Source organism: Nicotiana sylvestris, chromosome 1, assembly GCF_000393655.2.
Source record: "Nicotiana sylvestris chromosome 1, ASM39365v2, whole genome shotgun sequence".
NCBI classification, from domain to species: Eukaryota; Viridiplantae; Streptophyta; class Magnoliopsida; order Solanales; family Solanaceae; genus Nicotiana; species Nicotiana sylvestris.
Genome location: NC_091057.1, coordinates 20,352,396 through 20,366,095, shown reverse-complemented (window position 1 = coordinate 20,366,095; position 13,700 = coordinate 20,352,396).

The window sequence follows — 13,700 nt, the reverse complement described above, 5'->3', positions numbered from 1 at the left end:
TCTTGGAAATTCCACCAGCTCTCTCACACTCATCACATCTTTTAACAAGCTCACTAGAATCTTTATACAGGGTAGGCCAATAAAATCCACAGATAAGAACCTTTGAAGTAGTTCTCGCCCCAGCATGATGACCACCGTAGGGCGAGGAATGGCAAGCATCAAGAATACTTATTTACTCATCTTCCAGAACACATCTCCGAATCACACCATCATTACAAATCTTGAAAAGATAAGGCTCATCCTAGTAATAATCCAAGTTGTCCTATTTAAGAAGAGAGCTCACTTGGGATAATGCCGGTCATAAGAAAATTAGCCACATCGGCGAACCAAGGCATAATATTCAAAGAAACGGAGAGGAGTTGTTCATCCGGAAATGAATCATTAATTTCGAGGCCATTATGGGGACACCCCTCCTCTTCCAAGCGAGACAAGTGGTCCGCCACTTGATTTTCATACCCCTTTTGATCAATCTTTTCAAGGTCAAACTCTGGAAGCAAAAGAACCCATCTTATCAACCTATCCTTAGAGTCCTTCTTTGTCATCAAATAACGGAGTGCCGCATGATCCATGTGCACAATCACTTTGGTACCCATGAGATATAGCCTAAACGTTTCCATGGCGAAGACAATGGCTAGTAACTCTTTTTTGGTCATGGTATAATTGACTTGGGCATCATTCATCGTTTTGCTTGCATAATATATCGGATGAAATATTTTGTTGATCCTTTGCCCCAAAACCGCTCTTACCGCAACGTCACTAGCATCGCACATGAGCTCAAATGGTAAGATCCAATTGGGTGCGGTGATGATGGGAGTGGTAGTCAATCTATACTTGAGAATCTCAAAAGCTTTCATGCAATCATCATTGAACACAAACTTTGCATCTTTTTCCAACAACTTTCGCAAGGGATTCATCACCTTTGAGAAGTCCTTGATGAACCTTCGGTAGAACCCTGCATGCCCAAGAAAGATCCTAACTCCCTTGACAGAAGTAGGAGGAGGGAGTTTAGAAATTACTTCAATCTTCGCTTTGTCCACCTCAATACCGTTCTTTGAGATCTTATGACCGAGGACAATGCCCTCCTCGACCATAAAGTGGCACTTTTCCCTATTAAGCATTAGGTTGGTCTCTTCACACCGGGCCACACTTTGTCAAGATTATTCAAGCATTCTTCAAAGAAGTCACCCACAACACTAAAATCATCCATGAACACTTCCAAGAAGTTCACCACCATATCCATAAATATAGCCATCATACACCGCTGTACGGTAGTCGGTGCATTACACAAACCAAACGGCATTCGTGAGAATGCAAAGGTGCCATATGGACATGTGAAGGTGAATTTCTCTTAGTCTTCCGATGCAATCAAAATCTGTTTGTAACCTGAGTACCCATCCAAAAAGCAATAGTAGGCACGCTTGAAAAGTCTATCCAATATTTGGTCAAGAAAGGGCAATAGAAAATGATCTTTGCGGGTCATTTTGTTCATCTTTCGGTAATCAATGCAGACCCTCCATCTGGTGACAGTCCTAATGGGGATCAACTCATTTTGCTCATTTGTGACCATAGTCATACCCCCTTCTTCGGCACACATTGTACCGGCGAAGTCCATAAACTATCCCAAATGGGGTACACAACCCCTACATCTATCTACTTGATAACTTCCTTCTTGACGACCTCTTGCATAGCCTCATTCAACCTCCTTTGATGTTCTACGGAGGGTTCTGCATTATCCTCAAGTATAATCTTGTGCATGCAAAAGGCGAGGCTTATCCCCCGAATATCAGCTAGAGTCCATCCAATTGACTTTTTCCTTCTTTGGAGCACCGCAAAAGTGGCATCTACCTGCATCTTAATTAAACACGAAGAAAGAATAATAGGTAAAGTTAAACAAGGGCCCAAGAATTCATACCTGAGGTGTGAAGGCAAAGGCTTTAACTCCAATATGAAAGGTTCCTCGATTGAGGGCTTTACTAGTGGAGTCTTTCGGTTCTTAAGATCTAAGAAAAGTTTTCGGGGCTCATATGTGTAAGAACCCATTCCTTGCAAAGCATTGACATATTCCACCAAGCCTTCATCTTCAATCACATCATGGTTCAACAACACACCTTCTAAAGGGTCCTCCACATTTATCACAGCACCGGTGTCTTCAACAATAAACTTGGTCACAAGATCCACAAAGGAACATACTTCGTTGCTATTGGTTTGCAGACATGGAACACAACTTTTTCATCACCCACCCGGAAGGTGAGCTCCCCTACTTCCACATCAATTAAAGCCTTCCCTGTACCTAGGAAAGGTCTCCCCAATATGATCGACACCTCATAGTCAACCTCGCAGTCTAGAATTACAAAGTCAATGGGATGTATGAACTTGTCGACCCTCACAGGCACATCATCTATAATCCCCAATGGCCTCTTCATTGTCCTATTCTACATCTGCAACCTCATAGATGTGGTCCTTGGTTTCCTAATCCCCAATGTCTTAAACATAAAATATGGCATCAAGTTAATGCTTTCCCCTAAGTCGCACAAAGCTTTGGCAAAATCGGCACTACCAATAGTGCACGAGATTGTAAGAGCACCGGGGTCTTCTAGATTTGGTGCCATGGAATGTACAATAGCACTCACTTGGTACGTCATCTTGATTGTTTCACAATTCATAAACTTGTCATATCCTGACATTTGTTCAAGAGGCTCCACCAAAGGTACATTTATCGACAAGCTCTTCATCATATCAATAAATTTCTTGAACTGGTTCTCATTGTTCTGTATTGCAAGCCTCCAAGGGTATGGTGGAGGAGGCCTTGGCAAAGGAGCCTTTGCTTTGGGCACTACCATTTCCGGCATGTCTATCACGTATTTCCTAGATGGGTTCACATCATTTTGAGTCTCCTCCACGTTGTCATCAATGTCAATTCTCACTTCTTCATTCATAATATCATCACTTATTTGCGCTTCATTTCTTTCATCATAATTCTCTTGCACCAACATATCATCACTCACAACCTTTCTTGCATTAGAGGTATTATCAACACCACCTCTACCACTCCTTGTAGATACCGCCATAGCGTGGCCCGTATTGTTCCCTCCCTTTGGGTTTACTATCGTGTCACTAGGTACTGTCCCCTTAAGGCGAGTGTTCAAAGCTTGTGAAATCTGGCCAAGTTGGACCTCCAAGTTGCGGATAGAAGTATTATGGGATGCCAATTGGGAATTGGAGTTTTCTTCATCATTTTCTCAAATATTGACTTAATCCATCCCAACTCATTGTTGTACGAGCTAGGACCTTGAGACAAAAATGGAGGCGGGTTGTTTAGTTGTTGATACATCGGAGGCCTTTGAAAGCCCAGCCCCTGATTCCCTTGATTACCGTTATTCCAACCCCCTTTGTTGTTGTTGCCATCCCCAATTGCTATTGTTATTGCCACCCCAGTTGCCCTGGTTACCCTGGTTGTCCCAATTTTGATTGTTGTTCCCCCAGCTGTTTTGGTTGTTGTTGTTCCCACTGTTCCAATTTCCTTGTTGGTTTTGATTCCCCCAATTTTCTTGGGATCTCCACAGTTGTTGTTGATTTGAAGCATTGCCCCGTTGTACTTGGTAATTGTTCACATACTGAACTTCTTCACTTTGCTCATCATACACATCTTCTTGGTTGTAACCACTACTACCTTGCTCATATTGATCCGGATTTCCTTGACTTTATTGAACTCTTTGCCACCTCTTTTTAACCATCATATTTACCCCTTCCATGGCATTCACTTGTCTTGGCTCTTGAACTTGTTGCAATGGAGCTTTGGCCAACTGGTTCATGGTTGTAGTTAACTCGGCTATCGCTTGGTCGGGTTCATGGAGCTCTTTGTACAGGTGAATGACATTGGGATTACCTTGTGGTACATTAGCTCGACTTTGCCACACCAAGGAAGTATCCGTCATCTCATCGAGTATATCACGTGCCTCAACATAAGGAGTGTTCATAAAGTTTCCCCCGACGAGTTGGTTAACTACACACTGGTTGGTAGTGTTGATTTCGCGGTAGAATATTTGGTGGATCATTGTTTCGATCATGTCTTGTTCGGACATTCTTTCACCATCATCCGATACCTTTGCCAGATCTCATAAAGTGGTTCATTGACTCTTGTTTAAAGGTAAGGATCTCATCTCTCAATGTCGCCATATGCCCCGGCGAGAAGAACTTTGCTATGAATTTCTCGGCCAACTCATCCCAAGTGGTAATGAAATGGTTGAGAAAACTCTCAAGCCAATATAGAGCCTTCCCTCTTAGAGAGAATGGGAAGAGCCTTAATCTTAATGCGTCCTCAAAAACGTTGGTTTGTTTGCTTCCCCAGCATGTATCAACAAAACCCTTGAGATGCTTGTAGGCATTTTGGTGTGTAGCTCTGGTGAAGAAACCCCGTTGTTCCAAGAATGTCAGCATCACGTTGGTTATTTGGAAGTTGTCCTCCCTAATTTGGGGCGGGACTATTGCACTTGCGTATCCTTTGTTGGGCAATACCCGGCATGCTGCCCTTGTTGGAGGTGGGGGAGGGTTTGGAATATTATCATGAGGCGGTCGGCCTCACCTTTGTGGTTGTGGTTCGGGTTGAAGCTCATCAAAATTATCATCGTCTACCTCTTCCCCAAAGGCAAATTTCTGGGAGAATCATTTTTAAGAGCCATATTGTACCTGAGAGCAATTTCACAAACAAGTTAGAAAATCGGAAGGAAAGAAAAACAAAACACACAAATAATCGGAGATATAGCTAAAATCGTTTAACTCCCAAGCAACGACGCCAAATATTGATCGGTTCCAAACTTGCACAACTATAGAGTAACAAGGATGGTCGATGCAGTTTTACCCAACAAAGGTCAGGATCGAATCCACGGGGAGTTAACTAGTTTGGAGTTAGGTTTATATCCGAGTAAATATGCTGGTTTTGCTCTTAATTTCACTTCCACAAATGGTTAGTTTTGTTATCTACTTCTAATTCTACTTCTGTAGCATGTAATAGTTAAAGTTAAGTACATTATTTTTGTTGGTTGTTTTCAAGAATTAAAAGGAACTAGGATAGTGACTTCCACCTAGGTGGATATCTAACGGGTATCGAGAATTCAGAGAAAGCTTGTTAGATTGGGGACGTGATATAACCATCACATATAAGTGCTCACTCTATACCTCTTGGTAGTTTGAGTGACTTTTCCAAATTTGGATTTCTCAAGTCCAAATGGGTGTTCATGCATAACAATGATATTGGCTCAAGTCGGGCATTACTATCTCTAGATTTAATCCTTTAATTGGGGATATCAATCTCTTAAATGCACCCTAATTCCTTGTTAGCCTAATTTTCCTAGACTTAGTCTCTTTCTCAAGAAGAGTCTAATTCATAAAGGTACAAATCAGTGTTTACAACCACCAATTCTACAATTAAAGCATGAATCAAGATAAATATCACTAACCTATAAAAGATTAAGCCCTAAAATTCAAGACTCATTAAATACTCACACTAGGGTTTGGTCACAACCCTAGCTATGGGTTTAGCTACTCATGAAACTAGCAAAAATCAAAGATAAAGATGAAATATAATCCATAAGATTCAAATGCAAGAAGAAAATCAAAAGATTGAAGATGAATATACTCTAAAATTACTCAAAAAGGTAAAAACCAGCCGTTCACGTGTTCTCCTTAACAAGACCTAACCTAAAAATGTCAAAAAGGTCTATTTATACACAGTTGAAACTTCCTAACAAAAATGCCCCTGTGGAGAATTCACAGACGCGTGAAAGTAAGCTCGTCCGCGCTTGGACTTTTGTGGCCGCGCAATAGCGAGTGCGGTCCGCGTTTCTTCAATTTTGGGGTTGAGTTGGACTTGGTTTCACGGACAGCATATTTTCATCCACGTTTGCTTCCATCGCGGCCAGCAGTAGCACTTGTGCTAAAATGTAGCCTCTTTGAACTTTACTTTTGCGGGCCACGTATTTGTGGAAGCCTCAGCGGTAGTCCTTACGCGGCCACCCTTTTCCATCGCGGTCAGCGGTCTAGTCCCAGCCTTAGATTTGTGTAAGATTGACTCCTTCAGGAGTTGATTATGGCTTCTTTGCCTCATTTTGACCAAACTCTGCAGACAAGCACATTAAGTCAGTTTTCGGGAATATTTTTAGACATTTTTGATAAAAAAGCTAAGCAAAAGAGAGCATAAGATAGGCTAAAATCCATAGTTATCAGTTTCTCAAAAAGTCGGCTTGACAAAACGATGGGAAACGACAGATGACTCTGGTTCCTTCCTTCGTACGTTACGACAAGGGAGCTGAAACGTCCCATAAATCGTGTCATTCTGACTTCGAACACGTGTCGCTCACCGGCAGGGTGTCTCCGAATGCGAAGCGTCGATTGTTTCTTTATACAAGCTTCCTCTTTTTGTTCCTTTTCTACTTTTCGACCAAACCACTACCTTCGAGCTTTCCAGCCATCATCAAACCTTCATATCTTCATCCTTGTTCTTCAATTTCCATAGCAATCTCCAGATTTCTACCCAGAATTTTTTCAAATCTTCATACTTTGTTCTTCATCTTCAGTAATGAAAAGAACCAATGGCTCTTATCGAAGGACCTTGATATGAATCGGCCCAGGGTGGCTATGCGTCTGGTTAGCCTTTGAATGACCTTGACACTGTCCACCATGGTGATATCTTCTATAGCCTTGATTTTGTAGAGATTGATCTCGATCCCTCTGTTGGACATTGTGAATCCAAGGAATCTCCCGGATCCGACCCCGAATGCGCATTTCTTCGGGTTCAGCTTCATATTGTATCTCTTCAGTATGTTGAAGGCTTCCTGCAAATGTTTCAAATGGTATCTGCTCATAGGGACTTAATTAACATGTCGTCAATGTAAGCTTCCATTGATTTTCCTATTTATTTTTTGAACATCCGGTTTACTAGGTGTTGATAGGTGGCACCAACATTTTTTAATATGAACGACCTTACGTTATAACAATAGGTGCTGAATTTAGTGATAAAAGAAGTTTTTTCTTGATCGCTCGGGTCCATCGAATTTGGTTGTACTCGAAATAGGCATCAGAAAGTTGAGTATCTTGTGCCCGACAATCGCAGTGATCATTCGATTGATGTTAGGCAAAGGAAAAGAGTCCTTAGGGCACGCCTTGTTCAAGTCTTTGTAATCTACATACACTTTCAATTTATTTTCCTTTTAGGCACTACCACTACATTAGCTAACCAATCCGGGTACTTAACTTCCCGAATAGAACCTATTTTAAGGAGTTTGGATACCTCATCTTTGATGAATGCATGCTTGACTTCGGACTTTGGCCTCCTCTTCTATTTAATTGGGTGGAACTTTGGATCCAAGATCAGCTTATGAGTGGTTATTTCTGGCAGGATCCCTGTCATATCAAGATGGGACCAAGCGAAACAATCTATGTTAGCTATAATAAACTCAATGCGTTTTTTCCTGAGCTCAAGAGTTAACCCTGTGCCTAGGCATACCTTCCAACCGAGCATCTCCTTTTTCATCCATGTTTCCACATTCATCTCAAAAGTCACCGTCTTCTCACCCACTCTGAACATGAGTTTCCTATTGTGTATATCCAGTATAGCTCTACCCGTTGCTAAGAATGGTCTTCCTAATATTAGGGGTATCTTCTTTTTCTCCTCCATCTTTACCACCATAAATTCTATAGGAAATACAAACTTATCCACCCGTACTAAGACATCTTCCAATATTATAGTCGTTTAGTCTGCCAGCTGCAAAGATATTGGTGCAGACCTTATCTCTCCAAGCTCATTCTCTAGTTTTCATGTAAATAGACAAAATCATTAAATTAATTGAGGCTCCATAATCACATAAAGATTTATCAAAGTTAAGAGTGCCTAAATAGCAAGGTATAGTAAAACTCCCTGGATTTCCACACTTTTGTGGGAGTTTATTTGGGAATATTGCACTGCAATGCTCTGTGAGATTGACCAATGAGGTCTCCTCTATCTTCCTCTTCTTTGTAAGGATCTCCTTCAAGAACTTGGTATAAGCTGGCATTTGGGAGAGCACTTCCGTGAATGGCAAGTTTACATTAACCTACTTTAGCATATCCAAAAATCACTCAAACTGATTGTCTATCTTTTCTCTATAGAGCTTTTGGGGAAAAGGTAGAGAAGGCATGTGCTTGCTCTCTTCATTAGATTTCTCCCTTCTTGAAGTTTCCTCCTACTTCTTTTTCTCTACTACCTTCTTGCCTTTCTTCTTCTTATCATCTTCAACTTTTAGCTCCTTCCCACTTTCTTTTTTAGGTATCACCTCTTTTTGGATTGGAGTGGGATCTTTCAATACTTGTTCGCTTCTCAATGTCACAACATTTACCGTTTCTTTGGGATTCTTTTCAGTATCAGCTGGCAGAGCACCTGAGATTCTCTTAGACAATATAGTTGCAATTTTTCCCACTTGTCTCTCTAAGTTACGAAAACATGTCCCAAGTTCTTTAATAGCTACAACATGAGCATCCAGCCTCTCATCCGTCTTGACAATGAAAGACTTCATTAGATCTTCTTAACCAGGCTGAATTGGTTGTTGAGGCTGAAACTGCGGCCTCTGCTGATTTTTGAAGCCTGGGGCTCCTTGTCCCTGAAATCTTGAGCTATTTTGTTGCCATGCATTTGTTGTACCCTTAGGTGAACTCCATGAAAAAACGGGTTGCTTCTGACCTATTGCATTGAAGTTATAATTACCCACAATATTGACTTTCTCAGTTGAGGCTTGACACTCATGAGTAGGGTGTCCTCTTCCACATATGTCACATGCTGCATGAGGCTCATTATGTATCAAAGTTAAGGTCAACTTCCTTATTTTTTTGGCGATGGCATCAAGCTATACATGCATAGATGTGTTAGCATCAACTTGGTGAACACTTGTTGCTCTTCTTCTTCCAGCAATTTCAGAGGGCCATTGATTTGCATCTTCAGATAATTCATCTAGAATTGTGGCTATCTCCTCTGGAGTCTTTTTCATCAACGGGCCTCTGGCTGCATTTCTCAATGTTCTACGTGAGGCCGATGTCAATCCATCCCAAAAATCCTGGAGTTGCATCTAGAGTTCAATTCCGCTATGTTGACACTTTCGCACTATCTCCTTAAACCTCTCCCAAGCTTCAAACACAGTGTCAGTCTCATTCTGGCAGAAGTTATGGATTTCTCTTCTAAACTTGTTTGTTTTAGCTGAGGAGAAATATTTAGCAAAAACTTTTCTGGTCATTTTCTCCCATGTTCTAATTTATCCCTAGGGGAAGCTTCAAATGCAGTGCTTTGCTTCATCTTTGAGTGTGAAGGGGAATGCCCTTAAGTAAACTGCATCTTCTGACACACCATTGTATTGAAAGATGTTCATAATCTCCTCGAAGTCCATTAGATGGTTGTTTGGATCTTCGTTTGGCTTTCCTCTGAAGACACAACAATTCTAAAGGGTTTGAAGCAACCCTTGCTTTAACTCAAAGTTGTTAACTGCAATGGAGGTGGTCTTACACTTGATAAGCCTTGGTTGTAGACCGGTCTTGCGTAATCACCAAATAGTATCCCAGCACCGGGAGCTATGTTTCTGAACTGATCTGGAACCAAAGGCTGATTCTGAGCAATTCTCCGAGCCCTCTCTTCTTCATATGCTATTTGTGCATCTCTAATAACTGCTTCCTCCACATCTCGTGCAGCATTTTCTCTTTGTTGGGCTGCCTCTCTTGCAGCCAAATTAACATTATCATCATCTTCAGCCACAATTTCTTTGGTTAAGGATAACCTTCTCTTTATTCTCGGGGAGATTTCTTTCCTTCCTCAACTGTCGCAGTTATTTTTCGATTATGGTTTGTATGGTAGCAATTCTTCCCCAGAAGATCGAGTCATGCACCACTCTAACATGTAGCATGCTCACTGATAATAGGCTAAATTGTTTAATATAGCCTATGTTTTAGCTCAACTTAAGGATGGTTTACTATTGTAAATGTTCAAATAATTCAAAAATTGGCTCTAATCATGACTTTAATGTCTCACAGGAGTTCAATAAACAAATGAGGATTTATGATGGTAATCAAGTGAAAAATGGAGTCAAATGACGAAAAGTTGAGCAGCAACATTTTAACAAGGGAAAACCTCACTAGCACGGGTCATGCGCTGGTCATGCGCTCCCGCGCTAGTTCAATTGTTTTGGACAGAAAGAAACTCACTAGCATGGGTCATGCGCTGGTCATGCGCTCCCACGCTAGTCCTGTCCGGGAAATCAATTATTTGGGGGTAAAATTGGAATTCCTCCTTAATCCCACTCAATTTACAAAAAGCAAGGACTCCATTATTGAAAGATCAGTTTTTAGAGTTTTTTGGAGTTTTTGAAAGGAAGAAATAATTTTAGAGAGAGAAAGTGAAGAGAAGACTCAATCTTGAAGTGAAGAAAAGAAGGGGATTACAATCTTGAAGCAAGGATTCAAAGAGTTCTTCTAAACTTTCTTCTATTTGTTTATTAATATTATGTTTAAAACTTTTATTGTTGATTTTTGTATGGTTATGAGTAGTTAAAAACTCTAGTATTCTTGGGTCATGGATGTTAGATAATTATGTTGTTTGAAGCTTAGATTGAAGATATTGAATTTATGGTTATGGGTTGTTTATTTGATTCTGTTGTTAATTATTTTACTGCGTAGCTAACAGTAAAATACTATTTACGAATCTTGAGTAAAACTTGAAAAAGGAAATTCTTGATTGCATATAGAATCAAATAGAGCAAGATCCGGATCCTAGGCATCGGGTGAAAGATTCGCAATTAAGATAGAACTATACTTAATTGTCTTGCTTGGTTGAAAAATAGGAGTTGTAAATGCATTCTTGCTAATATTAATACCATAGACATACAGGTATTAGTTTAACTTGAAGAGTTGCATAAGAACTCGAAAGATTCTTATGAATATTATTAACCCTATAATCAATAACCCGGATAATTCAATAAATCCATTTTAAGCTAAAATAGTAGCATAATTTCTAGCAAGTCCATGACCCGGGAATATATTTATCCAAATTGTTATAAACATATTGTGAAATTGGTGTAGTAATTTTGTGTTGAATTATTGTGCAATTATTAAGTAAGTTGTAAATTGGTTCTTTATATATTTTGTGATAATTTAGCTTGAATTGATAATTGTTTGAGTCTACATCAGTCGATAAGTTGATCACAATTCCTCGTGGGAACGATACTCTACTTACTACTATATTACTTGTCGATCGCGTGCACTTGCGTGAGTGTTTTGGTCGCAACAAGTTTTTGGCGCCGTTTCCGGGGAATTGAAATTAGCTACTTGACTGTTTTAAGATTTTATTAGTTGTTAATAAAAAAACCTAAATTTTCCATCTACTTTGTTTGTGTTGTGCAGGCTCTTCTCTTGAATGCGGAGGAGTAGAAGCACAAACAACCTCTTCCCTTTTGATCCTTAAATTGAACGAACAATTCATAGAACAAGGAAGGAGTGGGAAGCTAGAAACAAAACAGAAAGAGAGTTGGACATTCAAGTTCAACCACAGCCAACAGTGATGGCAGGTAATCACGAACGTGCGGTGATAGAAGCAGCAAGGCCAAACCTTGCTAATATGACTCAGGCCATTGTGAAGCCTGAAATCACCGGTCACTTTGAGCTTAAACAGTACATGGTGCAGCTGATACAGTCCACTGGGCAATATGTTGGTCTATCTCATGAAGACCCACAAAGGCACATTCAAATTTTTTTGGAAATAACGGATACTTACAATTATCCAAATGTTTCCAAGGATTATGTCAGGCTGACCTTATTTCCCTTTTCATTATTGGGGGATGCTAGAGAATGGTTGCAAAAAGAGCCAGCTAATTCAATCCACAATTGGGATGATTTAGCAAAGAAATTCCTAATCAAGTTTTTCCCCACCAAAAAGACAAAGTTTTTGCGGAGTCAGATTCTTGGGTTTCAACAACGGGATGGTGAAACTCTTCGCCAAGCTTGGGAAAGATACAAGAAACTACTTCGGGATTGTCCTCATCATTGTCAAACTGATGAAGTATTGGGCCATACTTTTGTTGATGGATTAGACGAAACTTCCAAAATGAATCTTGATTCAGCTTATGCAGGTAGTTGCATGGCAAAACCATACAGTGAAATACAACTTCTGCTGAATAACTTTACTGCTAATGATCATAATTAGCAAGGTGAAGGAGAACCAAGGAGAGCAATGAAACAGAAAGCAGGGTTACTTGAACTAGATGACATTTCCGCCATGAGAGCAGATTTAGCAAAATTGGCAAATCAAATGACCAGAATGACAATGGGACTATCACAACCAATGCAGCAGGTTCGACAAATGTCAGTTTGTTGTGAAATGTGTGGCGATACTCACACAAGTGACATGTGCCCAACGAATCCTGAATCTATTTATTATGTGGGGCAACAAAGCAGAGGGCCGATGAACCAACAGGAACAATATGGGAACACTTACAATGCAAATTGGAGGAATCATCCTAATTTCTCTTGGGGTGGAAATCAATCAAATCAGAATCAATATAGACCCCAAGGAAATTTTAATCAACCTCAAAGGCCGCCACAGCAAGCAGAAGAAAGTACAAATGATTTGTTGAAAAAATTGTTTCAAGACAATCAATAACTCAGAACGGACTTTAGAAATCTTGAAAGACAATTGGGACAACTAGCTGCAAATCAAAATACTAGGCCTGCAGGTGCTCTTCCAAGTGATACAGAGAAAAATCTGCAAGTTAGTGCAATTACACTTAGAACTGGAAGGGAATTAGAAGAAGTTCCAAAGAAGAGAAAAGACGAGCTTGTACCTGAGGGTGAATTGATTCCCAAAGCAACACAGTAAGTAAGGAAAGATGATACAATTTCAGCACCTGTGAATGTTCCAAGGCCACCACCACCTTTTCCACAAAGATTGCAGAAAAAGAATGACGATCACATGTTCAACAAATTTCTCTCTGTTGAGTCAGATTCAATTGAATATTCCGTTGGTAGATGCGATTCGTGATATTCCAAAATATGCCAAATACATAAAAGACATTGTGGCTAACAAGAGGAGACTGACTGAATTTGAAACAGTTGCACTTACTGAAGAGTGCACTTCAAGGGTCCAAAATAAGCTTCCTCAAAAGCTTAAGGACCCTGGCAGCTTTACTATCCCTGTGAGAATAGGCAATGTTGATATAGGCCATGCACTTTGTGATTTGGGAGCAAGCATAAATTTGATGCCACTGTCTTTGTACAAACAATTAGGTTTGGGAGCTCCAAAACCCACCACAGTGATGTTGCAACTAGCAGACAGGTCCATAGCTTACCCGGAAGGGGTGATAGAAGATGTGCTACTGAAAATTGGGAAAATTATTTTCCCGCCTGATTTCATTATCTTGGATTTTCAGGCCGATGAAAAAGTTCCTATTATATTGGGAAGACCTCTCTTGGCTACAGGTGATGCTATAATTAAAGTAAGAGAAGGAAAAGTGATTATGAGAGTTGACAATGAGGAAGTTGTTTTTAATGTATATAAAGCAATTCAACTTCCTCGGCAGTATGAAGAATTGTCTATGATATCCGTCATGGAGATTGATGAACAACTTATTACCTCAAGTGTATATTTGCAGGATTCTTTAGAAAAAGCAATTGTGTTGTTTGAAAGTTTGGAGATTAAT